The following is a 26,532-nucleotide window of genomic DNA, read 5'->3' on the forward strand; positions in this document are numbered from 1 at the left end:
TAAATATAAATAAATACAAAAATAAATAAATATAAATATAATCATTCATCTGTATATGTATTGTTATATTTATTGTATAGTTTATAAATATAAATATATATAAATAAATATAAATAAAATAAATATAAATATAATCATTCATCTATATATGTATTGTTATATTTATTGTATAGTTTATAAATATAAATATATATAAATAAATATAAATATAATATAAATTTAAATATAAATATATAAATATAAATATATAAATATAAAAATATAAATATAAATATATAAATATAAAAATACAAATATAAATATATAATTATAAATATACATACATAAATATAAATACAAATATAAATATAAATATAAATATAAATATAAATATAAATATAAATATAAATATAAATATTATGGTATTTTAAAATTAAGTCCATCAATTATTTAATGTAATTAAACAATTTTTTGACTATTTTTTTTTTTTTTCATTCACAGATCATGGCAAAATAATAAAATCTGTCAATGCGGAATCCGCAGATTCCGAGAAGAAAGTATCATCAGTCGTAATTGAAGAAATTGATGTGCTGCCAAAGAGTGAACCTATAAGAAATTTGGAAATTGTACGAACGATGCAATATGGTAAGTGAAGTGGTAGTAAAAATTGTTGATTGGTACAATTGTCACAGAAAAAAAAAAAAAGAAACTATTGATTACTGAAGAAATTGGATCAGAGAAATAAAAACGTCAGGAAAGAATAAAAAAAATTAACAAATGAAATTCATTAAAAATGAAAATCTGCAACGTAATGCAATGCAGCAATATTGCTACTGCTAAATCTGCAACTGCTGCTACAGCTGCTGTTGCAGTGACCTTAGTGTTCAGTTTTTTTTGCCATAGTGCGTTTTTACAGTGGTGTATATTATTTCAAAAGGAGTAGAGTTAAAATTTTTCTATAAAAAGTGCTAGAACAGAGCAACTACTAATTTTAAGTCTAATAATAATGTAGTTATTATGCGATTGCCACAAGCCATACTTAAATATTTAAATGATAGTATAAAAAGCAGTATTTAAAGAGTTTTATAATCAGAGTGTATCTTCATCCTCTGTTTATTAGTTCTATTCCTTAGTTTCTTCTATTATTATTGGATTACCTTACAAGTAATTCAATCACAAAGCTTATGTCTTTGTAGATATGTAATGAAAATAGTGCTAGTCAAGGTCACTAAACAAATTATTTGTACTGTTGAATTTATTCTTTGTCCCTTAATAATTATGAATAATTGGTATAAAAAAAATAAAATTTTTCGAAATTTTAGTAAACCTGAAATCTATTAATTTAATTTATGTTATTTCTCTATCACTTAAAAAAATTAATTTGTCATTAACAATTTTTAAATATTTTATTAATAAAAATATATAATGCTACGAAATCTTCTATTGTATGAAAATGCTAGAATGTAGCATTAGACACTTAATGTGCTCATAAGAAGTATTCATAATAATTTTTGTTAAGAACAAGTTAAATCAAAATTTACTTGAGGTAAAAAGTATAATCAGTTGCAATGGTAGACTGACTTTAGCTCAATCATCAGGAGTTAATCATTGCACCCTTAATTTTACGCCACTGTCATCTAGCACTTTTTTTTCGTAATTATGTGCTTTAATACTATTTATTTAATATTTCTTCTCGCTCCATTTTTAAAAAACACTATATTTTTTTCACAGATCAACCCAAAGATGGCAGCTACGACGATGGTAAATTAATCATTGTCACCGATAGTCAAGTGATTGCAATACAATTGCATCGTTGTCACAACGATAAAATTACGAGTTGCAGGTGAGCTAAAAATAATTTTACACTACTCAGCTCTTGTCGCGTTCGTTGTAATTTATGTGCTCAAATTTAATTTACACATATTCCTATATAAATATATATACTATATATATATATATGTATATATATATGAATATATGCACATAAGTACATAGATGTGCTTTTTTTTGGTACCTTTACACGAAACGAAAATTGCTGATATTGCTATTGTTAGTGTTGTTGTTTGTGCGACTGCAGCAACTGCTGTAGTTGCATGCAACATCATTTAATTTGTTTTAAATTTGCAAAAAATTAAAATTTTTTCCTTTCAATTCTTTTAACTATTCTTTATGCTGTTGCTGTTGCTACTGCTGCTGCTGCTGCTGCCGTTGTTGCTGAAACGAAACTATTGCTACCTCAAACGCTGTATTGCAATGCGTTGGCTACATGTCACCAACAACGAATGCGCTAACAATACAAACGCACTCATTGTGCATAACACAACTATCATTGGAACAACATCACTGCTTCTGCTACTGCTACTACTGTTGCTACTGCTGCATTGCACTTGGAACTTAACTCTAAAACAGCGAGTGTGTTGCTCTGCAGGATCCTTACTGTGCCTGGGACAAAATTGCTGGCAAATGTCGTTCCCATGGCGCGCCACGCTGGCTCGAGGAGAATTACTTTTATCAAAATGTTGCAACCGGGCAACATGCTGCATGCCCTTCAGGTTCGTATTCAATTTAAGTAGTTTTTGTTTTATTATATTTGTTGTCATTGCTATTACTTTTACTCTTGACTTCTTGTGTCTGTCCGTCTAACCGTTCGACTCCCTCACTCCCTCATTGCCTCACTGCCTGACTGGCTGACTGGCTGACACCTGCGGCATATGTTATAAGCAGCCAAGCAGGGAGCAGCAACATATTTCTAGTTGTTGTCAACCTTTAACTGCCATGCCACTACTGTTGCTGTTGCTGTTGCTGTTGCTGTTGCTGCTCTATGAGTTCCAACTGCAAGTATGCGAAGTTTTATTGTTTTAACATTTTTTTTCTTCAGCTTTCGTTACTTAATTTTTTTTGAGTTTTTGTTGTTGCAACTATTGCTGTTATCGTTGCTACAACCGTTGTTGTTGCTGCAATATATTTTTGTTGTAATAATAAAAATTTCATGTGTAATTGGAGATTTGGCTCCTTGCCAAAAGTGTAAATTGAATATAGCAACTTTGTTTCTGTTGCCACTTCAGCTACCCTTACTGCACCCACAATGAACCTGCTGCACTATAAGAACAGTTTCCATTCTTAAATGTATTCATGTCCTTTTAATTCAAATTTATTAAATTAAAGGTTTCTGTGGCAATCCCTTGAAGGTGACTATTTAATAAGATTTTTAGTTAAAATTGTGACCCTTGCAACCATACTACGGCATTCGACTTGTGGATGAGAAAGTATTCATGCGTATACTAAATCCCGAAACTCTAGATTCGTAAGCAATTTTAACAACGGATTTTTCCCCATTTTATATTAATAAGTATTCCTAGTATCAGTGTTTTGAATTCAAGGAAATAGAACTGTTCATTATTAACATAAAAAGTATTCGCGGTATTTTATCGTCACTAGATAATGTTGATACCCACATATCGAACAAGCGATATTTCAGGCTATCTATGAAAGAGCCGTTATGGCTCTTCATCGATGTTGAAAACGATTTTATTGATTTGATAATGACTAAAATATCAAAAGAAGTATGAAAGCATACCGAAAAGCTTGCACTTTTTACGGTGAGGAGTCTATTAATGAATCCCGATCGTAGGAGACGTATGCTGGATTCCGTCACGGAAATTTCGATATCAAATATGCATTTAACGTATTTAATCGAATGGATCATAACATGTTTTTTAGATTTTCCAGATCTAAAAATACTTTTTTTAACCATAAATAAGTTAAGATAGCTATTTACAGTACCAAAGGAACACTTTCAGAAAATTAGCAGAAATATAATCACCTGAAAGATATTCCAGAGAACGTTCAGCGTTACATCCTGCAATAACAGATAGAAGAAATCAATAATTTACAACCAACTTCCTGATACTCTATTTAAATACTTAGGTTATATTATAAATTTCGGCCGCAAGAAATTTTAAGAAATCATATGGCTTATCATCATCCACAATAATAGTGGCTCGTTCAATATTTTAAAAGGCGGAAAATAAAGCTTAATGCAGGATAGACAAGGACAATTTTCATTACCAGGAAACGTCGCCAAGCACCCAGAAGACTAAAGGTAGAAGAATAAGAAATAGAATGGACCGATACTCTCAACTACTATGGCATAACCTTCAACAACGACCACTCTCTTGAAAGGCACACTTCAATTCCAAACGAGCTCAAGCTGCCCGAACATTGCACTCCCTCCACCCGTTCATCAGTAGCAAAAAGCTCAACATGAAAAATAGAGTCAACAGATACAATCAGATTATAAAACCAGGACTAACTCACATTAAAAATTCTTCAAAGGGGACAAAATATAGCCTAAAGAAAATTGGTACATGTCCCGTTGTACATAAGAGGAGCAGGTATCCATAGAGATCTGAGAATTGATTCAGTCGAAAAATACTGTTCAACATAATTGACCTAAAAATACAGAGAAAACTGATAAACACAGGCAGGTACAAAGACATCAGATCCATCATTTCATAAAGCCCCCGTATTCACTTATTTTTAGTGTGATTTAAAACAGTCCATAGTTAAAATAGAGTCACCAACTCAAGTACATAACACTAGTCAAATCTTAAATACCTCTAAAAAGTTTTCGATACCTTCTGCTCGTATGTCTCATGTTATTCTACACTAGTTGTTTGTGACTTTTCGTTCATTACCTGTTACATTGTCCACCCATGTTACTTGTGTACGGACTGATTCTTCTTCATTATTACTGTGATGCTTAACTCATCATAATTGATTCAGATTATGTTAATTCATGTTTCCACTATCTTGAAGTTTTCAAGTTCATTTGTGAATATCTTTTTGGGAAAATCGAGTTCTTATCGTTCAGTTTGTACATAGACAAATTGTACTATAGACAATAATATATTTAAGTTAAATATATAACCTTTAATTTAGAATATTATAGTAGTAAAGAAGATGATACTCTTCCAATACGTATTCCAGATTTATAGTTTTTATGAATCATAAATCAATTATAAATTTTATTAAAAGCTCGAAATTATCTCCAAAGCAAGTATCAGAACAATAACACAATTATTTTAATGACCTATATAGTTCGTCGTGCTAATCTAATCTTTTTTACAAACTTGTCAGGAAGGTTCTATTAAGCAGGAATATATAAGAAAATAGTATGATATTGATCATATCCGAGCGGTATCATTTAAAATTTAATAAATATACTAAATAAAAGAGAATATATGCACTTTTGCGAAGAATATAGACAAAGCACGATTTTTACTGGATTGTTCAAATGAATAGTATTTTCACAAAGCATTTATGACTTTTTTCAGTTTCACTGAAATGATTTATTCAATTGTGACGAAGTGTGGTGGGGATGACTATCGTTAGTAAACGATCGCTTTTTGTAACCATTGATTGACCATCGATACTCATAACACTTTGGACAAAAACAAACAGAGATTTGAAATGTATTAGCACGTATGATTACATTAATTATTTTTATAATTATACTTTTGAGTGTTCTGTGATGGTACAATGCCATCATTTTACAGAAGATTTTGATAAAGATTTAACGCATATTAATGACCTAGCTTCGTATCTCTTAACATTGTCTCGAGAGACTTTTTTCTGTTTTAGACTAGAATTAGCACTTCGAAGAAACTTTTTCAAGTCGATTGGAACTATAGAAAGTTTCACGTTGCAAGTTTAGTGCTGGCATTGTTGTATTTCATTTGATGGGGCCCACTTTAAAGACGTGATAATAAATTTAATTACTTTGTGTTATACTTAATAGACTCGAATACTTTTTATTCAATATATAGACGATAATGCTTTAGCTCTTGTTTGCTACAAAGAGTTCTGAAGCTCTATCATGCATGGTCTTAAGTACGCATATATCGTCCTTTACGAAAGGTTAGATCAAAAATAGAGTGTCAGTATTTGTTATGGAAGAGGATTTGTTATTTGGTTATGGATTTGTTATGTACAGATATACTTGTTGCTCGTTTAAAGTGCGTTGTGCTATAATTATAATGCATATCTAAATATGGGGATGACAACTCAGGCTCTTAAGCACTACTCCGGTCTTCTTAAGAGGGAAAATATATTGTTGAAATAATTTAAATTAAATTAAATACTGGGTATCTTATTTACTGGGATATTGGGTACTGGATATGATGCTGGGTAGTTAAAAAAATACGTGGATTATTTATGTGTTATATATACGAAGTTGAAACGTCTAAAGTGAATGTAAGTCTTAAATGAGTGACATTGATGGCTTTGATAGTGTCATCAATGGTTTCGCATCAGTAACGAAACACTTGATTTTTCCACTATATGCAATATTTTTATATGTATATGTATAATGTATATGTATGTGTATATATATCTAGTATATATTGCACAATTTATGGATGGAAAAGCCGAAGGCGAAACAACAACAATTATTCTACACATTCTATATTCATCTTTTTCACTATTATAATGATTTCCTTACAATTTTTTTTCTCGTTTTTCTATAACAGGTAAAATCAACTCCAAAGATGCAAATGTGGGTGAACAGAAAGGATACCGCAATGAAATGGATTTATTGGATTCACGACGTCAGAGCAAGGATCAAGAAATCATCAATATAATGCAGGATAAAAACTTTGAAGGTAACAATCCTAACTGACAGCGTCATAAGCTAACATATTCATAGCCTAGCAAAGCATAGCAGAAGCTCGCATGATAAGGCGTGGCAACATGGCGTGACATGCATTCACGCGTCATCGTTGCGCGTCTCTATTGACATTCATCCTTTGATATCTTTTATTTTATTTTTTGAAGTTTTTCTAGTTTTTCTAGTTTTTGTAGTCTTTGTAGTGTGTCTGTGTAATGCCGCAGTTTGTTGTGTACATAAACTTCATCTACAATTTTTCATATTTTTCGATGCATGTCCAAAGCGTTTTTTTTCCATGCTCTTAGCTTTGTTCTAACATGTCAATTTTTATTTACCGATAGATACTGTTATTTTGTTGTCACATATCATGGATTGACAGTTTTTAAAAATTTTTATTAAATAATTTAACCAAAATATATTAAAATGCAGAACTAGTCGAGGGATTAAGATAAAAAACCTTTAATGAACAAATTGATCAATGTATTAAATCAAAAATATTAAAACCACATACGAAGAATAAAGACATGTACCATAGTCAATATCTAATCCGGTACTGTGCAAAATACCTTCAAGAGTTACTTTTTATCCAGCTTTTATTAGTATAAAACATTGTGTTGCTCTCTTTACCACTTTTTATTTATACGAAAGTATTCACTTCTCCACAATTTTTAACAATCTTGTGTGAAACGGCATCTTCATAATGTAATCAGAAACACATAAGACACATATTGACCAGCCGCCTCGACAAAATGGTAACTATTCAATTATTTCAAAACAACGAATTTTGGTACATTTCATTATTCTGAGTAACTTTTTTTTATAACGCTACATATATTATATATGTAGCTTGGTTATTGCGACATCGCTAGACGACACTGACAAAAGACGCTATGTACGCCATCTAGTGACAATTATGGTACCTGAGTTATTGGTAATCGAGTTGAGCTTCTAAACAACTATCTAAATTTTTATCTATTCATCGTACGTTTATAAGTGTATCTGACCAAGCGGTCAGACATCTTGACCAAAAAATATTGTTTGGTTTTGCAATTTCTGTTTTATGAAACTAACTCTTATGATTTAAATATTTAGGTCTTATTCTACTATTAAACACCTTATAAATGCTTACTTTTATTTATTACTATTATTCGCCTTGAATAGAGATAATAGACCTCCAGGTCGCAATGCACAATAATCCATCTTAATAATAATAATCATTCGTCTCAATCTTTCTCTTTATCTCTCTCACGCAACTTCATTACTTTTGTTTAACTTCCTTCGTGGCTTAAATATAATATTTTACTTAGTTTGATTTTTTATATGAAATTGTTTTATGACAAATTCTCACTCTCACGCTCAACTTGATATGATTTTATATCATTGTCAGTCGTCAAACTATTGTTCTCACTCACGCTTTCCATTCTCTCTGTCTAGTTGTACATATTCATCTTTATTTTTTTTTTTATGTCTACTATTTGCTCAACCAATTTTTACTCAAATTCCAACGCACGATTAAACTGCATTCTCCCGCCACAGTAGTTGACGATTCTTATTTCAATTGAATGGAAATCAGTAGCCAATTACTGTGGCTAATCCTGTGCAGTACTTAAATAATACATTCTATTAACTCTATTTTCGATATCTCTAGTTGCTACGGATTTATATATTAAGAAGGAAGTGGATAGTACTAAAGTACTGTGGAAGATTATGCCACAGTGCTGACTACTTTATTCCCTGCAATTGGACTACAGCGAAAGTAGTCTGCTACTTTAACCAGCGACTTAAATTGCAGTCGTGTGCTCTTCAGCATTATGTTTCTAACTCTCTCTTTTACTGACACTCCTTCACTCTTTCTACTCTATTTCACTTATTATATATTTGGCCTAATTTCATTTTATCAACTATTCTCATTTACCTAATATTGACTCGTAGTTACATTAACATTTCTTTTGCATTCTTTCTTCACAATTTCAAATATTTGGTTTTATTTAAGTCATTTAGTCATTCTCTTACCTACTCATTTGGTCGCTCTACCATATTTTATGCTTCAAAAAATTGATTGGTATATATTTAATTCTAAGAATCCTTCTTATACCCTGACAATTTTTATCTAACGTTTCAAATTTTTATTTATTGAAAGTTTTTTCACTTCCCATTGCTTTTCTTTTTTTAGTTTAATTTTTATTTTATTTCCCTTTTTTTAATTTTTTACATACATTATTATATCCTTAGTTTATAATTTCCCAATTTCTTGGAAATATTGTACATGCATCACTTGAGTCCCGATCAAAACTTTTTTTCGCTTCCCATTCTTTCATTCTCTTTCTCTTTTTTAGTTTAATTTTTATTTAATTTCCCTTTTTTCTTTTAATTTTACATGTGTACCTTTTTACATCCTTAGTTTATAATTTCCCAATTTCTTGGGAATATTGGTTTTACATGCATCATTTTGAGTCCCGATCAAAACTTTTTTTCGCTTCCCATTCTTTCATTCTCTTTCTCTTTTTTAGTTTAATTTTTATTTAATTTCCCTTTTTTATTTTAATTTCACATGTGTACCTTATTGTATCCTTAATTTACAATTTCCCAATATCTTAGAGATATTGGTACAACGTCCATCATTTGAGCCCCTATCGAAACTTTTTTTACTTCCCATTCTCTTTTATTTTTCAGTTTAATTTTTAATTTATATCCCTTTTTTTTCTTTTAATTTTACATGTGTACCATTTTGCATCCTTAGTTTATAATTTCCCAATATCTTTGAGATATTGGTACTACGTCCATCACTTAAGTTCCGATCAAAACTTTTTTTTGCTTCCCATTCACGTTCTCTTTTTTTTCAGTTTAATTTTTATTTAACATAATTTCCCTTTTTTTTTTTAATTTTACATGTGTACCTTATTGTATTCTTAGTTTATAATATCCCAATTTCTTAGAGATATTGGTTTTGCATTCATCACTTGAGTCCCGATCAAAATTTTTTTCGCTTCCTATTCCCGTTCTCTTTCTTTTTTTAGTTTAATTTTTATTTCAATTCCCTTTTTTTTGTTTTAATTTTACATGTGTACCTTATTGCATCCTTAGTTTATAGTTCTTGGATATATTGGTACTACGTCCATCACTTGAGTCCCGATAAAAACTGATATACCTCATAAAAATGTAGTTTAAGTGAATAGTTTACCATATCAATTCCCTTTTTTTTCTTTTAATTTTACATGTGTACCTTATTGCATCCTTAGTTTATAGTTCTTGGATATATTGGTACTACGTCCATCACTTGAGTCCCGATAAAAACTGATATACCTCATAAAAATGTAGTTTAAGTGAATAGTTTACCAATATTAGCATTGACGTATACAGAGACTGATTTTGAAAGGGATTTTGAAAACAAATTCATCGTAAATAGGTCCAAATATTCTAAGGGATCAACCCTCCCATATTTATGCCAATGAATTCTAATGCATGCGTTAACTTATTTTCAGTATTATTGAACCCGTCATATAAAGTTTTATTGCATGTCATTTCTTCACCGTTTCTGCTTTCGTTTTAATTTGCAAATTAAGAGACCTGCATGAGTTCTGATTTAATTAACAACTTAGTTTAGTTAATTATAATTAATTTAGTTAATTATAATAACTTTTATATGTAATACTGAACAATAGAAAAAGAAAATGGCGCTATCTAATTGACTTCTCTTAATGCATTGACGATATACTTAAGGTCAAAATTTAAGCCATTTTTTTTTAAGCAAACATTAACATAAGAATGAGTACAAAATACTGACACATTTGTTGTTTCTCTTTTTCTTTCTTTCTTTCTTTTTTACTTTTGTACGTTTTGTATTTGGTTGCGTTCATTTCGTTCGATTTGTTGGCGTTTTTATGTGTAACATATACTGCGTTCGATGTTTGTAACACTTCGATGTTGTAACGATTTTTATGGTAAATTGGTTGAATGGTTGATTTTGGTTGGTTTGTTGATTGGTTGATAATGCCCGATCCATAAAACACAATACACATAACGTTGGATATGAACAAAATTCCTTGTCATGAAACTAAACAATTGGCAATCACAACTTGCATCATGTAAAATACGAAAAAAAAAACCAAAAAAAAAACAAATAAAAAAACAAATAAAAACACAAAAAAAAAATAAAATAAAATAAAAAAAAACAACTATTCGCCATATTCAACACTAAAGGTCCACAAATTTCAGCAGATATTATCAATGCCCAATACACAGTGGAAACGCTAGTGATGGCCGTGTTAGCCGGTTCCATATTTTCGCTTTTAGTGGGCTTCTTTACAGGCTACTTTTGCGGTCGACGTTGCCATAAAGATGAGGATGATAATTTACCATATCCCGATACAGAATATGAGTACTTCGAACAACGTCAAAATGTTAATAGGTAACTAACATTACTTTTACACATGTTTTACGAAAATTCTCTAACTATTAAATAATATTTGAGTTTCAGAATACAAGCAGAGCCAAAACTGTTACCACAAGTTGAGGAGGTTACTTATGCTGAACCGGTACTATTGCCACAGCCACCTAGTCAAAATAAAATGCACTCACCAAAAAATACATTACGCAAACCCATGCACCATCATGGACCCAATTCTGAAACGCTCTTCCAATTTCAGCCTGATGGCTACAATACTCAGCAAACATATCGCGGACGTGATAATTTCGGCACGTTAAGATCACATCAAGTGATGGTGAGTATAAAACTATTGACCTATACGCACATATATTCATGTATACACCCTATCAACATGTTTTTTAATCTTGTCTTGTGATTTTATAGGGCGATAACTATCGTCGCGGTGATGGGTTTTCAACCACTCGAAGCGTCAAGAAGGTAGGTGTTTTCTTATTCAAAATAATTTGTGACTGTAATTCATTTTGATTGTACATGTTTTTCTTTTTGTTATTTAGTTATTTAGTTATTTATTTATTTATGAATTTCTTATTTTTCTTATTTATTTAAAATGAATTTATTATTGAATATTTTATGAATAATTGTTGTCGTTGTTGTTATTAACTTGAATTATTAATATTAGTTCGCTTGTTGAAATCACAATTCAGTCGTCGATTGGTGTATTTTTTTCTTTAGACTCACTCACGCTCTTTGATATATCTTCAATCAAATAAAATAAGAATGAATGGCATAATTTTATAACCATATATGTACTTTTAATTATTTATAATACCCTACGCACCTTACACACCCTACACACACCCTACAACCCACAATCATAAAACCTAATTACACGCACATAACTAAACACAGAATTCGAAGCGAAATTTAAACAAATATTTTACCTATCTTTTGTATTTTCTCTCAGTGTATGTACACAGAAATAAATGTTGTTATTGTAATTATTGCAAATTGTTGTAAAAATATGTTGCATATGTAAACGATAATTTATGTAGTGTTTTAATTAATTAATAAAAATACTCATATCCGTGTTTGCTGTAGAATTTTGTAAAATTATTACCATAAAACAATTCAATTTATTTATTTATCAAATATATTTCGCACTTATTTATCCTGGGGGCCATTTTGTGTCTAATAATGATTTATTCTCAGATTTGATTTAATTTTAATTACTAATAGCACACTTATAGCACACATAACTTTTGTGTCTATAAACAAACACAACCGAAGAAATTTTATAACAAAACAAAATTAATTTTGCAATAGTAATGTCCTTATATTGCCTGGTAGGGATTTTTAGACATAAACAGGATATTGATAGCTTTTCAAATACATATTTTTCCATTGTAAAAGAAAATATAAATTAATATTAAATATCAAATTTCAAATATATTCATCTCTTCCTTCTCCTTTGATACCCTCAATATATTTCACCCATTCCTTAGACTAGGTACATAATCCTTATTGTTATATTCAGTTTTTAAAATAGGAAAAATGTGGGCTCATTTCTATTACTCATCCGCTACTCTGTACTACGTATTTACGTGATTGTATAGATTAGTTCCATAATTCTTTTTTTTCTCAACTATAGCGTTTTCTATCTTTTTAACTCTACTCACTAATAAATTTTCAATATCAGGTACCAATCGTTTATTTCTTTTCAATGATAATCATTATTTTTTATCGCTACTCACTACTTCGATTTATTATATTCTACACATTTATTCACGAGATTACCCGGTCGACCACCGAAGAGATGGCGTGAATGCTCGACGTCTGGCTCTACAGACATTTGATATGTCATTATTTCACATTTCCAATTCAATTCTTGTACCAAAACAGGATTCAAACCTATAATGAAGAAGTAGATTAAGCATATATTCGCATATATTGAGAGCTAACAATCTTTTATTTCTTATGTGAAACGTTTAATATATTTTTTCCATCACTAACTATCCTGATTTATATTCTACTTATATATGAATGTCAATGTATGAACTAGTTCTTTAATTTTTCAAATGGTAGCTAATAACCCTATGTTTTCGTAGTATGACATTAGTTTTTCTTCAATTTAACATCTAGTAATAAACCGTTAAAAATGTATTTATTCCTTCATTTAATACTTGCGAAATAACCATATGCTGCATATTAGGTATAATATGCATATATTTAATATATATAACGCCATATTACAGGCTTATTTAATCTAATTTTTTTTTCACATGTGTACACAATATTTTCTTTTAGGTTTTCTTTCAATCACAAAATTAATACAACAGAATATATATTATGCGTTTGAGGTCTACAATAATGATAGAATAGACTAGAGTGATAAATAATAGAAATAAACCAGATTCCAGCGGAGCACCGCGACCATAGTTTAACTTTTTCACTGCTACAGGCCCTAACCGACAGAAGACATTCAGAAGGGGAAAGTAATTCTTAACCCAGTGACCTCCTTCTAGTCCTGATCACAGTTAGACAGACACAGAGAATGTGACTATAAGTTTCGTCTGCTTTTAAACAGAGTCGACAATCTATCTCTTTAAACAGACCCATTTTGTTAACGTGATAACACAGTCCGTAGTAACCCGTTAAATATCCCAGCAGCAACCTCAACTCTGTTTTGCTGAAGAAAGGTATCTCACCGTAACTGTATTGACAAATAAGCTGGTTACCTGTTGGTTACCTGAAATGTCGCGCTAGTAGACTCTTCTTTCATTTTAAAACCATTTTTGTTGTAGATCAATGTAAACCAAAATAAGGCTCCGGTATACAGAGTTAAAGGACAGATCATGTTCTTGCAAGATTGTCCACAGATTCATTACCATTAATTCCTGTGTGACCAGGTACCCAGGAAGGCATCACTTTGTTTTTGCTTGCCAGCTGCTGCAGCGTATCATAGCAGTATAGCAGAAGCTTTGAAGAAAACTTCCAAGCAGATAATGCTTTGATTGCTGCTTTTCTATATGAATAAATACACATACGGGCGCCTCCAAACCCATTACTAATATTGATTCGAGCGCAGACCTCTATAGCGTGAACCTCCATTTAGAAGATAGTGGGCCATATACCCAGCACGAGCGAGATTCTAGTGTTAAGACCAAATATCGCTGCACTAACTCCTTCATTAGTTTTTTAAACGTCGGTGTATCTGAAGCAGGAGTGCTATTTTCCCAGTTCAATCAATCGGGAATGAGGACTACGAATGTTCTGCCGAATCGAAGTTATAATGATAATGATAATCAAAACCATTTTTCAAGATTTGAAAAATTTGATTTTATTTTCTTGATATTTCTTTTATACTTTTGACTAATTAGGCTTTTTAAGTTTCTCCAGAATGCATGACTGAACCTAACTTAAAGTATATATGTTAAGCCCTTGCATGTTATTTTGAAACTAATAGTTGTGTGTTATTTTATGCATTATAATCACTAGTTAAATATGTATCTATGTATGATTGTGACAAATTATTGGAGTTTTGGAATACTGTAAATAATTTAAAAAAAATTACTTAGCTTAAGTTTTTCTCTCTCTCTTTCTCTCTCTGTCACTCTTCGGTAATTTGGAGTTGAGTTTTTGGGGTTCCTTTGTGCAAATTTAAATAATATTTCGTTCTGTTTAATAAAATTTCAAAGACTTCATATATTTTTACTCATCACTACTTCTTTGCTTCAACTTTTTTTAAGGAAAAAAAAAAAATACACCAATCGAATATTCGATAAATGGCATATGAAAAGAAATTGAAAAATTAGTTTGACTTTTGTTTTGGCATTGAGTAAATTACATTTTTTTATAGCAAAATTATACTTTCATTTAGTTTTAATAATATTTTCGGATTGATTTTTATTTTAAGTAAATAAAAATTATTTTACTCTCTCTATTTCTCTCTCTCTCTCTCTCTATCTTTCCCTACTCTCTTTTTATGTTTCTTTCCTTTTTTTTTTTTTTTTTTAATTAATTTTACGTAAACACACACCAACAAAACTCTTTACTATCTTTTTCTTCTCTCTTTTTCCCATTTTTCATTAGGTTTACCTTTGAGACGGGAGTGGGGCGGCTGAAACCAGTCAGGGACTAATTACCCAAAATATGGTAAATAATTTAAGTTTTTTTGTTTTTTTTTTATTATTATTTGTTAAATTAAAGTTTTTTATTGCGTTGGAATTATTTCTTTTTTTTTTTTCGTTTTTTACTGCAAAGATACGACATTTGTAAAAAAAACGTTTTGAACGCTTCTCTTTGAGTTGGTTTTGAAAATGATTTCGAATTCTTAACGATTAAATTAAATTAAATTAAATTAAGTAAAATTAAACTTAAGTTTTGGCTTTTGGGTGATGGGTTTTGGGTCGAGCTTAGTTAATGCTTGTCTACTTCAATTTTATTTTAAGATATTTTTCAATAAATTTTACTCATTCCATTTTTTTGGTATTAAAGTACACAAACATTTTCACCACATTCATCCATTGAATACTTCTCTTCTAAATTGTTCCCTTGAGAAACATCAACTTAATTTCAGTTACTTTTATGTTCATTTCAAATAAAAACATTCATTTTTTCCACTATTATTTGTTTGTTTTTTTTTTATTTATTTTTTATATTTTTTTGATATAAAATAATTTTTAAATTTTTTATTTGTTTAACGTTTTTATTTGATTTCCTTAAAGTACATTAAACTTTACACGCCAACGCATTTAAAAGTGCAACTTGAACCGTCAGTCAGCCATCCCGCGCCCAACTCTACACTATCAGCTACGTTGTTGTGTTGTTGTTGGACGTGCTAATAACAAAATTGCAAGTCATTATCTAAAGCATCTAAAGTAAATTGCATAAAGTTAGTTTTAGATTTATTGGTAGTAACTAGCAAACCGAGTAGCGAGTAGCTTCATTTCAAACATTCATCCGCCATCAACAATCGAGTAGTGTTGTAAAAGTCAAATGACTAATTTTTTATGTGTTGCATTTTTGTATCGATAAATATTTAATTGCATTGTTATGAAATCGATAATTATATGTAATTGATAATGATATGCTATCGATAATGATAAGTTATCTATAGTGATATATTATAAACGATATGTTATCAATGATGATATGTTATCGATAATGATATGTTATCGATAATGATATATTATCGATAATGATATGTTATCGATAATGATATGTTATCGATAATGATATGTTATCGATAATGATATAGTAGCATTAATGACATGTTATCGATTATGAAATGTTATCGATAATGATATACTATCGATAATGATATATAATCGATAATGATATACAATTAAAAATGAAAGAAATGTATTTTAATTTTTTAATATATTATTTATAAAAATATTGAAATTGTCCGATGAGACATAACATAAAACAACCCTACGTTTTGGATCAACGATAAATTGATATTAAAGGTTACACCAAAAAATATTATATTTCAACGTGAAAGATGTGATCTATAGCTGCGTTCCAGCAAACAATGATATGATCGCTTAACAGTCTAAACAGTGCATTTATATTCCATATTTTCGCTCCGAGCAACTGCGATCAGAAATTTGAGTCAAGCATAATGAATCGTTTCTCAATTCGACTTTTTTGTATGATATCATCCATGGGTACTGCTACTAGCCTACGGGTTAAATATCAGATATCTATTGTGCTTATTTTATGTTTGACGAGTTATTGATCACGATGTATCTCTTCCGCTCTTCAAACCATAAACTGGAGATTTCTTATGAAGCAGGCTTAAGATTGCGCTTATATTCCATATTTTCTCTTCAAGCAATTGGGATCAGAATTTTGAGTGACTCATGCGGATAATAAGAAGCAACTGATCCAATTCATGTATTAGTGCAAGAATTCCTGCAATACCTCAACTCTAATACGAGTGAACACAAAGGAAAGAATGCGATCGCGGACCAATACAAATCAACAATAAACAAATATATAAGTTCATAGTTGTCTTTGACAAAAATAAAAATACGGTTATAATTTTAAATTTAGTTTTATTAATTTATTAGTTTTCACAAATATTAGCCGCGGACCGCATATCGCCCGCGGGCCATGCTTTGACAGCCCTCTGTTAGACAATGTGGTAAACTAAACATATCTAGATCTAGTTCACATTATGACTCAATGTGGAATGCATGTCTTAAACAAAAATGGAACATAATAAATGAAATATATTATTACCAATGCGACTTTTTCATATGTTATGGAAAATGAAAGATATGTTAATCAACAAATGAAATATATGGAGTTGCAAGTATAAAGTAAGAAATAATTTTCTGACATATATGTTTTCACAATTACCTTCATTTATGATCCACATCGCTTCAGTAAAGAATATCTGAATTATTTTTTGGTGGAATGCAGCTTACATCGCAACCACAAGTTTTTAATTAATATAAAAGCCTTTAACATAAATAAGGCGAAAAGACCTCACGAAGTCTGAGCGTCTAAACATGTTGATCAATGATCAAAACATGGAAAAAATTATACAACTCAAATATTTAGACTTTTTAGGAGTAAACAACTTGTCTTCAATCAAAATTGATGATTTATCGATTACAAACCTTCAATAAACAATAATTAACCATAGTTCAAATGATATGTTTGAGTTATAACTTCAGTACATTCTCCGAAAAATGTATCAGATAATTATTTATCGATCATCATTAACATCATCATAACTCAGTTATCTTTATTTATGATAACTATTCACTTTTTATCGATAACAATGCTCTTAAAATATTTCTTTCGTATAATTACCAAAAAAGATATTTTTTTAAATATTATATAAAATGATAAAATAAAAATTAACTATTTATAAAATGGAATTATTTAATAATTAATTAATTATTGTTATTAATTAACGAAATTGTTCGGTTGTTTGTTTGTTTGTTTGTTCGCTTAAATAACTCCAAATAACCTGACTAATCGTTTTCCCTACACGCTACTCTTTTTATTTAATTATTAAATATTTAAACAAAAAAATTATTTTCCTCTTAATTTTTATTAAATTTCATAACAATTTTTTTTTCGTTTTAAATTAAAATTAATTTTTTTTATTCATTTTTATAGTTGTTAATTAATTGCTTGCCCAAAATAAAGTCGATATTTAAGTAGAAACCAAAACAAAAAACTAAATGTAGTAGAAAAACTCACTTAGTAAAATGTCATTTCACCAAAAATACAGGGTGCAGAACAAAAAATTCATTAATTAAAAATACATAAAAAATTTGTGCTATATTTGCATAAAAATTTTATTTAAAAAAAAAAGTATATAAATAACAAATAATATCCGAATTGGCTGACCAAAGTTCAAGTAAACCCATCCTGTATTCACTTTCTTTAATGAATGCGTAAAAATTTGTTTAGTGCAATTTGCATTAATTTCGTACTTAAAATGTATTGAATATTTTAGTTTATTTTCATTTATCGTCAACTATTAATAATAATTAAACATTTAAAAATATTTATACTGAATATTTGTTTTATTTTATTTTATCAGCAATCACATCCAATAAATTTCCTTATAACTCTTTTAATTACACCATCTGATGGATTAATTCATCAGATACCTGTGAAGACTTAAAACGATTATTTCAAATACATATATTTAGGGACACTTCAAAAGTCTTTTAAATTAAGTAGTAAAAATTATTACTCCTTACATTTATTTTGCTCAGTATTACGGTATCGATGCTGACGGATCACTGCACAATAGGAAGGCATGCTATGAGAGTAGGTCTTCCTTATAACGACCTCTATCACGTCTGTGGCTCTGACGACGAAACTGTGAGAAAACTGTGTTTCATCTAATGTATAAGTGCCCATCTTTAGCTAGGAGAAGATTAAAAATCTTAGGGGCTCCTTTTTCTACCGATCTGACTGAGCTGTCTCGTGCAATATTACGGATTTAGCCAGATTTATAGAAATATCAGGTTAATTTAAACTTATCTAATGGAGGAGTCGTTGCCTTCTTTCGGCGTTGGTCGTATACTGGCCACCATCGCTATTACTGTAGCACCACAACGGGTCATTATTTGAGCTCAAGTGGGCTTTCTTGGCCGCCACTCCAACCTTACCTAACCTCCCATAACCCAACACAAGACTGCAGTTTATAGTTAATTTCTACAAGTTCTTCTATTTCTACTATTTCCTATTTAATCAGAGCTTGAAAATTTTAAAAATAAATTAGAAGAGTTACATCTGATCTGATAATCCTAATCAATTAATAAAATAAAACTTTTAGTGGAAGTAGTAGATTTTGTCTAGTAAAATTGTTTATGTTCTCTTCGATAAATTACTTTTAATAAATAAATAAACTTGGCGAAAAGCTGTTCATTGTTAATTGTCCCAATGTTACGGACATTTCTTCGGAGCATTCTTCTTTTCTTCTGTCATCCCCATCTCGCAATGTGGCATAGGGCGTCACCCTTAAGGCATATGTAACGTTCTTAGACCGGATGCGAAAACACTAGAGTACTTCGTTTAAAATGACTTTGATCCAAACCAATATTATTTACCATAAAAACCCTTGATACAAGTTTAACTGCACACCTTCAACTGAAATATTCTACAAAACCAGGTTAAGTACCTTATCTAACATGGACTATATAACATATCAATACATAATACTAAATTTTTTTTGCAATTCTCTAAGTACAATTGTACTATATATGTAATATTTATGTCAGCGTCATATTACAAAGTATTTCAATGCTCCTAATAAGGATCCTAAATTTAAACGATACGTTCAGAATTGCATTCTGGAGACATTTGTAGTCAAGAAGTCTTTCACAGGTAGAAGAGTCGGTAGTTTGCTATAAGGCATTCGCAATTGTTGCGTAATCACATAGTTATAATTCCTGCACTATATCATCTCCCCTTACCCTCCTTCTTGATTTCAATTTTTATTTGCCTTACAAGTATTTTTACAGAATTTTTTTTTTGAAAATCATTTCAAACAATTATACATCCTTGTCATCGTTGGGATGGAAAATAATATAAGAAATGATATTAAAAATAAGTTTTAGAAAATAAAATTTCGAAAATATGTTGAGTAAAAAATTAATTAATTTTATTACACAAAACCAAACATTTTTTTCGTTATAATTTTACTTAAATTTTATGAAAATTTTCATCAACTCTCAGGCTGTTAACACAAATACACGTAACAGAAGTCTTGGTCGTTTAAGAAGGCAGCCGCCCCGTCATGGTATCGGTAAGTCTTAAAAACTTTTTATTTAATTAGCCCATTTTTATAAATAATAGTATAGTTTGCAGTTAAATTTTATAGTTTTTTCTTTAATATTTTTTGCTCCTTTCTTTGCGTTTCCGTAGTTACATTGAAGCTCTCAATTGATTTCAAGTTCCTTACTTGCTGCATTTTATGGGTTTTATAAATTTAAGCTTGAAACTTTTAAGAGAAAAAAATTATTTGCTGAGTCTCTTTAACATTTGAAATTTGAATATTTTTACTATATTTTTGCCGATCATACTCAAATACACTCTTTGCACCACATTTTTACTCCATTTACGATTTTATTTTGAAACTTTTTTCATTATTTATTTCTTAATATTTCTTCTATTTTCAAAATATTTCAGTTTTAATAGCATTCTTCTCGTTTTCTACAACTCAACCAAAAGAAAGAAAAGAAAAACTTTCATTTCAGTATATTTATACCCCTATTTCAGTCTCCCTTATGCTCTTCCCCTATGTCTCTCTCTAGCATGTTACTGTAGCAAGCATGAATTCAATAGAGTATGTGCTCTGTCGTAACGTTCAATTCTCAATTCTTTAGCAGGTGTTGTGAAGTAGTTACTCGTTAGTTCTTACTCGCTATTATTGCTATTGCAAGATGTACTCGTAGTATTTATAAATGTGTGTATGTCATTATATTTAAGATTTAATATCGTTTATTTTAAGTCCTCACAACCTCACTAAACAGACTTTATAACTTTTTAAGTCGCAGTTCACAGCGTCATTTTAAAGACATAATCGTATTAAAAACCCTTTTGTTTGAAAAATCTTGTAGTACTAAGCCCTATCCAATTTGAAAAGGTAGTTTTTGACATAATATAATTGACATAATGTTTCCAATATGTTCATGTCGAGACAAAATTCTTTTATCCTTCGCCACTATAACATTATATATATATATATAGTCTTATATCTTATAGTCTTATATTTTCGTTATATCTGCTCTTTTACGTGGAGTTTCAAGTCTATATTTATGATCTATGATAAACTCTATAAGTATAACTATTGATTCTTTGACGAAAATGAATGCTTCCAATTCTGAACTTCTTAAAAACACCAATGAACTCTATTCTAATTAATTAATTAATAACAATGGTGTCCTTTGTAGTGCACTTTTAGTGTAAAATAGATTCCTCATATTGACTAAGAGGGATTGTGGGAAAAATTGAGGAATTGTGAACTCTGCAAGAAAAGTGTTTTGACCAATTAGTTTTTATAAAATACATTTAAATTATTTTAATGCTTAATATTATTCCTACAAGTACAATTTCCTAATTAATCATTTTTTAATGTCCCTCGGTTAACTGATAATGGAACAAAATAATCTATCGCACTTTTTTTAACAGATATGTACTTGTGTTCTTCCTCCTTAAAAAGCCATAAAGGGCTACGCGATGTGACTATCTTCTTTTATTCTATATAACAGAAGTAATGACTATTAAGGCTACTCATTAAAGAGTCATAAAATTATAATATTGATCTAAAAGTATTTATTTGCTTAATTAATTAATTTTCTATTGCTAAGCACCGCAATACGACAACCTCAAAAAAAGGCTGTTCTGTTGATAAAAGTAAAGACTTTACGCTCTGTTATTATCTTTAATTGATACATAAGAAGTTTTTAAAGTTAACGCATCGAATTCTTTCCTAATATATGTATGTCTGAACAATAACTTTTTGACTTGAACATTTTTGGCCTTTATGTCCACTTCAGTATTACCAAACCTATGATGTAGAGTACATGGTAAGCAGTTTACCTTTATGATATTATGTATACTCTTATCAAATTTTCAAACTTATGTTTAATCAATACTATCATCCTAAAAGATCTCTGAATTATGAGTATTAAACTTCAGCAAGAGTATATATCCAAATCTATTCACGACTTTATGTCTCGAATTACTTATCAAATAAACTAAATTAAATAGTCATATTTTTTTGGCACCTATGGTGCAGATACTCTAAAACAATCAGAAGTGTTCTTTGTTAAGATTCTTCTCATATTCTCCTAAGAATACTTCATTTGTATTCTTTATTTGAAACTTAAACTTATCCCAAACTCATCTCCTTAAAGAAATCTTTTTATTGTAGTAGTCAAAATCAAATTTTTATACATGATTAAATAAAATGTGGCGTTTCAATTGATTATTATCATCCGTTAACATGTCTCATTATAACTTTACTTAGAGTTCCTCTTCGTAGAATTTAAATTTTCATATTTCTGTAAAATGTTCTACAATTTAAATACTGTAATGATATATAGTATTTATTCCTTCATACTCCTTTTTAAATCTAATTTTCCATTTTATATTTATTCCATTTCCCTTTTCAAATAATTTCTTTGTGATTTATGTGATATAGCAGGTAATAAGTAAATATACTAAGGTCATTTCACCCACTTACCATGCTTATTTACTTCCCTTAGCTCTACAATTCTACCTACAACTTCAAGCCTTCTACTTAAACCACCAAAAATTCACTACACAAACTAATTCACTCATTTTTTTTATATTTCTTTTATTTGCCTATTAGCAGTAACTCAGCACCGTTCAAATAGTCCACAACACTCTAGCTCCGGCTCTTCACCCGTTATGTCAAATAGCAGTTCTAGTCCAGCGCCACCATCCAGCAGTCCAAGTCCGCAAGAGAGCCCCAAAAATTGCAGTTACATTTACCGTGATTGATTGATATGTAATACTAAATCGATGCCACTAATCAAATCAACTTCAACATCAGCAGCAGCAATAGCAACAGTCACTACAGCTGAGGTAGCCATACCAATTGCTATACCAACAGATTTTAATACAACAACAGCAACTGTATCAATAAACTTAACACAACCAACATACACAACAACAACAACAAAAACAAAAACAACAACAATAACAACAACGACTTTGACAACAGCTAAGACTACATTAGCTAAATCAATGCCGGCCACACCCATACAACCAAAACCACTTACCGATTTTGTAATGCCATCCTATGAATGTATCGATTACAACGCTTATGAAGCCTACAATACCTACGATGACTTTTTGCCTCATTCTTATCCAAACTTTACGCTCGACATATCTGAAGATAACATATTGTATGGTGCTGGACGTGGCACACCATATGATCAACAATATGAGGAAGAACTTGATGAAGACTCTTCTTTGGCTATGATAACACCGCCACCTCCGTATGATACGCCGCAACAAATACAAGAAACAACAACAATGCCAGTGCGTTCGCAAACAAAACGTAAGTTTCTCTTCAACAATAGAGAAATTTTTAACATATCCAACACTGGATCACACAATGCGCCTACAACAACAACCAGTAACAGTCTGGCAAGTGCAATAACCCCAACAAAGTTAAGCGCTGCAGCAGCTGCTATGTTCGCTGCTCCCCAGATGGCGCAACTCAATCGCAAATGGACAAAATTGCATCGTAAGCGGCGAAGACGTAGCAGTAGTTCAGGTGATTCCAAAGAATTGGATAAGTTAGTGTTGCAATCGGTAGATTGGGATGATAATGATATATATTAGCATAGCTTAAAATAACTTAAGTTTATTGTGACTATATATATTTATATATGGCATTCTTATATTGTAGGAGTCTGAAACATGACTGCAAAACAGTCGAGCTCGAGCAACACAAAAATTATTTCCGAAATGGATCAACTTCGAAAAGAAATGTGTTCGCGTAGCTGTTGTCATCGAAGAACCAGTTGAGGCTAACACACGTTTTGAATAATTATTATACTGCGTTATAAATAAAAACATTATTTTATTTTTTTAATAAGTTTATTTAATTATTTATTTATTTAATAAGTTTCTGTGTGTCAACTATATGAATTAAGTCTTGCATTATATATTTTTTGATAATTGCTACAATCAAGTTTTTTTTTTAATTTTGTTTATTAAATTGAATTAAGTATAAATGAATTTTAATTTTAATATTAAAAAAAATCGAAATTTAAATAAAATTTATTAAAAATTTTTGGTTACTCCGAATTTTCGGTAAGGAAATATAACACTTCGATACTGAAATGGTATTTTTAGATTTTTAACAATTATAATAAAAAATTACTTTATTTTTTATTTATCATTTTAGGAATTTATTGTTATAACTTTAATAAATTAAATATGAATGTTTCTAAAGATCGTGAAAAATTGCCTAAAACCCAATAATTCTATCCAAGAACACGCTCATTTAAGCTTTGTCTATAATTCGGATTTACGAAAATACATCTTAAGTTATGCTTTCCTTAATAAAATATAGATTATGAAAAATAAATAAATAGATAATAGAATTCATACAGTGCATTCAATGAAAAATATATATATATTACAAAATAGTTCTTAACAGTCTTCAATTTATTATAATATAAATTCTTAATACAGGTCTTAATAATTTTTAAAAAATTCTGATTTTTTTTGAAAATAATTCGGAATTCTGTGTTCTGGTAATATCTTGAGATAATGTTTAAACATCTTTTATATATAATTTTTGAAAAATTCAAAGTGCTTTTAAGAATAATTAGAAATTCTGTGTCCAGCTAATATCTTGAGATAATGTTTAAACATCTTTTATACATAATTTTTAAAAAATTCTGAGTTTTTTTTTGAAAATAATTAGGAATTCTGTGTTTTGCTAATATCTTCAGATAATATTTAAACATCTAGTACAGATGTAATTATTTTAAACTTTTAAGTAATTTATTTAATTAAATTATATTGCCACAAAAAAACTCCGAAATTGTAACAGAATATAAGTTTGAGATGTGCATACATTCAACATTTTCAATAAATTCGTTTCTAAAGAGTACATAAAATATAGTACCTTAACTCAAGTAATGCCATTAAAATATTCGGAATATTATTAATATTCGTAGTAATTTGGTACGCAATATGAAAATAAATACACATATAGCGCATAAAGTCGATCTATGCACAACAGATTACATGTTTTGAAGTATAACATAAATAAAAAATAGTTAAATAGCTTACTAGTTCCAACATATGTAGTATTCGGAATCGTAAACTTATATTTGAAAATTATTCAAAATATTAAAGCTAACGAAATATTCGATCTTTTAACTAAACTTACAGCTACAGATTTGAAGCCATTAAAGCCATTGAAGTGCTATATGATTTCTTTACACTGATTCTTATTTTTAGTATTCGGAGTCAAAAATATTTAATTAAGTTGGATATACTTTTATAAGACACTGAAAAAATTGCAATGTTTCTTATATATATCAATGAAGTGAAATACTTTATGAACTGATTCTGGTTAAAGTCTGGTTAAATCAAAGCTAGGAAGCATAGCATTTTAAAACTAATTAATTAGTCATAATTAATAATATTAGGAGTTAAAAAGGTGTGTACAAATTTTAATTATTAAGTTGAGGTGAGTTTCAATTTAAATAAAATATTTGGATTACCAAATTTATGAATTGAATCTTATTTAAAAAGTTATAGTAGTTGTACTTTTCGGTTCAACCTTAGTTTAATAAATTATTTCATTTTAAGTAATATATTCAGATTATATTCTTTGCAAAAAACTAGGAAGTGTTTTTATTTATTTAGTCATTATAATGTTAGCCATAATTTTTTTCTTTCAGAGTAGCAAAAAAACATGCTCTTAAAATCTTCAGTGTTAGGTTTTACTCGCAAAAAATTTTTAAGCTTGATTTTAGTTTTATTGTGAATGGAAATATATTGCAAAATTCCAGTCATCCGTTAAAATAAAATTAACAGATATAATAAAAAATTGCTATTATCAAAACAATAAGATAAAAAATGCTTACCATTGCTCTTCTATTATTCATTTTGTTTTCTTTTATTTATATTAATTAATTTTTAATCTTTACAATATTTATACTTCATATTGCAAACAATACAAAAAAAAGTGTTTGACATATTTCAAAAGTGATGCCAACATGCTTTAACCAGACTTAATGCTGTTTTTTTGCAACTCTGAAAGAAAAAATTACGGCTTTTACTATTATATTTATTTTGAATATCTTTAATTAATTAATGAATATCTAAGTATAGGCATTTCTTTACGTTAAGTTTTTTATTATTATTATTATAATTATAATTATTTATTATTATTCTAATTATAATTATTATTATTATTATTATTTTTATTATTTTTATTATTTTTCTATGACGCTTTATTGTT

The 26,532-nt window shown here is 29.3% G+C and overlaps 1 pseudogene; it reads left to right on the forward strand.

Annotated features, from left to right (window-relative positions):
* LOC119688396 overlaps positions 1-24,196 on the forward strand; it is a 28,460-nt pseudogene extending 4,264 nt beyond the window's left edge.
* The last annotated feature ends 2,336 nt before the right edge of the window (positions 24,197-26,532 follow it).

This window comes from Teleopsis dalmanni, chromosome X, assembly GCF_002237135.1.
Source record: "Teleopsis dalmanni isolate 2A chromosome X, ASM223713v2, whole genome shotgun sequence".
Taxonomy (NCBI): domain Eukaryota; kingdom Metazoa; phylum Arthropoda; class Insecta; order Diptera; family Diopsidae; genus Teleopsis; species Teleopsis dalmanni.